Below are 3,130 nucleotides of genomic sequence, written 5' to 3' on the forward strand. Positions count from 1 at the left end.
CGTGAGTTTTATCACTTCTGCTCACATGTAATTGGCAAAGCAATACTTGTTTCCTTAGTCGGTTTGGTTAGCAGGAGTCATTGCCCTAGATAACATTTAACTGACAAAGTCCAGTTTCAGAACCGAAGAATTTGACGTCTCCACTAAGAAAATTTCCCAGAAAGACTCAGACAGATCTACTCTAATAGATAGATAGAAAGTGTATATATATGAATACACACACATAGGTGTGCTTCTAGAAAATACAGACGCTGGAGTTAAATGTTTATGGAGCCTGGGGGGACCCCGCAGGAGAATTTTCTGAGTAAATACTTCACAGAGGCAGAGCTGAGCACAAGAAATGTGGCTTTGAAACCAGATAGTCTTGCCTGTTACTCTCTCTGAGACGTGCCAAGGTAAGTTCTCAGCCACTCAGCCCCAGGGTCCTCATATGTGAAGTGGATACAAAATCTACCACAAGGCTCTTGTAAAATAAAGTACCCAAAAACATAATAGGCAGTCGGCGAATGTTAGTTGCTGTTTATTTCACTTTGTTCAGTAAAAAAAAAAAAAAAATGTGATTATTTGCTTTGTCTTTTTCTCCCCCTAGGTCACACGCTACGGCATGTGGGATCTTAGTTCCCTGACCGGGGATCAAACCCCTGCCCCCCGCAGCGGAAGCGCAGAGCCTTAACCACTGGACCACCAGGGAAGCCCCTGTCTTGTTTCCTGTAAAAGGGCACAGACGAGCATCCCCACTAACCGACATTTCTGATTAAAAGGGTACTGACTACTCAACATTTCGTTTAAAATGTACATTAGCATTAAAGACAACTTCTCTCATGTTCTTTTACTAGATGATTCTGGCTGTGCTCTCCCAAAGGAAATGATTCGATTGAAATGTTGGGAGAGCAAGTCTGCTTTCATCAAGGAAGACTTAGAATCGTGGGCGGGTTTCACCTTCAAGAACTGTTTATGCGCTGAAATATTTCACTTTGGAAACAGTGCTGAATCTGAAGCTCAGTCAGCAACGTGCTGACTTCCTACTCTAAGTTGTCCGAGTGTTAAAAGATGTTGTATCGTGTTATACCTGCAGCTAATATCTTCATTCCTTTTCAATTAGTCCTTGTGTGCATGTTAACACCCATTCGTTCTTTCACACAAGCTGATCCTTCAGGCCCTGTTCACCCCCTCCCCTACAATTTTTTAAGCAACGTGTTTCAATTGCCCATTGCAGTTTCAACCCGCTCCCTGCCTTGTGGGTGGTTAAGGATATAATATCCACCTATAGGAAGATGGATTCCTTGACTCTTGAGATGATACATGAGAAGCAGATTCAAATGAAAATACTTTCTGCTCTGGGTCTCTTACAGTCTTGGAGATGCTTGCTTCAGTTCCTGGAAATGCACATCTGAATCTAGAAGGAGCAGCTGTCTCAGTCAAGACCCACAGGGATCCGCTTGGAGCCACGGACAACAGGCCAGCACCTTCCTCCTGCCAGCTTACCAGACATCCCAGATTTTCTCTGCAAGTGGTCCATGGCTAACCTCAGTCTCTCATGTTTTTGCTGAGAAGCAGAACATGTGTTACGTGAATGTTTAGTTTATGAGAGAGATAGCAGAAAACATCTCTTTTCTGCCCTCAAGTAGTGGAATTATGACTATGTTTTTATTTCCATCCAAAAATTCACATAACATTAAAAAGGAAATGTAACATAGTAATTGAAACAAATTGGAAATTTCTATGGCCATAACATTTATGAGTTCAAATTTCATGTGAGCACATGGAAATAGTTAGTGAGCATACGTTGGCAACATCCAAATTACACCTAATAAAATGGCCACAGAGAGAAAAGTAACGTAAGATGATTTACTTATCCTACCTAATTCACTGTTTTATTTCAATCCGTAACTATTCCCAGTCAACCAAATGCAGCCAGTCTGCTCGCCCTGAATTGTTAATAATGGCTGCTGGTGCTATCTGTTTGGTTGTTGGTAACGTTTTCTTTGGCTGGTCAGAAATTTAGCAGGTGTGAAATGGAGTCCTGGTCCCTTTGCAAGCTTGTTGGTCAGCTGCATCGAGCTAAGCGAGATTCAAAAGATAGCAGTTGCGCTCAGCTAAGAGCGCTCCTGTCTACACCGCAGATTAAACCTGCGGGTCTGCAGGGGTGGGAGGAGGCACCGGCCAGCTGCTCCCCGAAGGGATGAGAGAAATGCCCGGGCTCCCTGTGCTGCGCGATGGCCCCCTGGAGCAAGGGAGAGGCTCAAGACCTCTCAGCGGGCCCTAGGCTCCTCTCGCGCCTCTGTCCCCAGGCTGCCTCCTTGACAACCTGGGCTTGTCACCGTTCTCTGTAAAAACTAGATGTTCCATCTGCGTGTGGGCATGTACACTGAAGTGCCTGCCCACTGACGATCCGCTCACTACACCGACACCACGCAATGAAAAAGAGTGAACTCTTTGGGGGACCAGTGACATCTGTAGGGTTCTATCATGACAAGAGACCTGAGCCTTTAATCCATCATCTCTAAACCGGGGTGAGTAATGCCCATCCTGCCCACCGTGTGCAGGAGGCATGAGGATCCAACCCAAGGAGAAAGAGAGGAAATGCGCACAGGTTCGGGGAACGGTCCCATCTCGCCCAGATGTTGTCCAGGAGGCCTGGGATGTGCAGTGAGCTTCAGATGGCTGTTAAGCCAAATTCACTACAGACACAGAAAAGATCTATTTGGGAGGGTGGTGCCAATGCTTTGATGAGGCAAAGTAACAGGACGACAGGATGGGGGCCTCAGGGTCCCTCCTCTTGGGATCATCCTGACCAAGAGCCAGAAACTCCATCTGTGAAAGCTCACAGGGGGGGCTTCCCTGGCAGTCCAATGGTTAAGACTACACTTCCCCTGCAGCGGGGCATGGGTTCCATCCCAGGTCAAGGAACTAAGATCTCACATGAAGCACAAAGTGACCACGAAAAAAGAAAAAAGAAAACCAGCTCACTAGACTGTGCGGCTGGGGCCCCCGCCCACCCCACCCCCCGACTGCTCTGCCCCCCTCCCATTCTTTTCCACCCCCCCACCCCCCCACCCCTGCTCGCTGCCCCTCTCCCAACACTTGCACAGAAGCCGTCAGGACCACAGCCCCTCCCCATCCTCTGCTT

General features: G+C 47.2%; 1 long non-coding RNA gene across 1 annotated transcript; it reads left to right on the forward strand.

Annotated features, from left to right (window-relative positions):
- The first annotated feature begins 202 nt into the window (after positions 1 to 202).
- Positions 203 to 1,820, forward strand: LOC122430172. The gene is made up of 3 exons (XR_006266253.1): positions 203 to 395; positions 590 to 762; positions 1,353 to 1,820. It is a non-coding gene; the product is annotated as an uncharacterized LOC122430172 (long non-coding RNA).
- Positions 1,821 to 3,130: the final 1,310 nt, after the last annotated feature.

Source organism: Cervus canadensis, chromosome 28 (assembly GCF_019320065.1).
Source record: "Cervus canadensis isolate Bull #8, Minnesota chromosome 28, ASM1932006v1, whole genome shotgun sequence".
In the NCBI taxonomy this organism is placed as follows: Eukaryota; Metazoa; Chordata; class Mammalia; order Artiodactyla; family Cervidae; genus Cervus; species Cervus canadensis.